This window comes from Erinaceus europaeus, unplaced genomic scaffold (assembly GCF_950295315.1).
Source record: "Erinaceus europaeus unplaced genomic scaffold, mEriEur2.1 scaffold_1016, whole genome shotgun sequence".
NCBI lineage: Eukaryota > Metazoa > Chordata > Mammalia > Eulipotyphla > Erinaceidae > Erinaceus > Erinaceus europaeus.
The window spans coordinates 8,301-9,069 of NW_026647968.1; positions in this window are offsets into that span (position 1 = coordinate 8,301).

Consider the following 769-nt stretch of genomic DNA (forward strand, 5'->3'; position numbering starts at 1 on the left):
CCACTTTGGTGGATACTGGTTAATTATTTTGTATCATGCCTCTGCAGCCTGGGTTTCATTTCTTATGATTAGACTACCAAAGGGATACAGTGCCCTTCTCTACCTCACATCAGGAAGAACATGTCAGTATGTCTTATAACTGGGAGTTGTTAACCTGTAACGCTTAGTAAAGGTGGTATTTTCTGGGCTCCTCTGTGAAGTTACTATTGCTCTCTGTGTAATTAGTAAATGTATTGGAAAGAAATTTAAGGATATATAAATACCAGACTTCTCCTCAAACTCTTATTCACTGATTTTAGTATTCACTGATGAACCCTGCCTACAATAATTACTACATTCTTCCAGTGATGATTGTTTTCTTATTCTTTTTAAAATAATTTTATGGGGGAGGGATTAATGGTTTACAATGCAGTTATTGACACATGGGTACAGTTTCTGATCTCTCAAACCCCCAACTTAGATCCTTTCCTACCACCATGCACCAGGACTTTTATTCCTTTATATTAACTGGTTTTTTTTTTCTGTACAAGTAGTCTCTTCTCCCCTACTAACATAACATCCCTTCCTTTATTTATTCAGTCTTACATATGGATGTTCACTTTAGTCTGCAATTACAGCCAATGTTATTATGATCTTGTTCAAATCATGTAGTTTTTGGTAAATAGGGGTTCTATCAAACTGGCTTTTGTACTCTTTAAAAAGCCTTGGTCTCGGGAGTTGGGCTGTAGCGCAGCGGGTTAAGCGCAGGTGGCGCAAAGCACAAGGACCG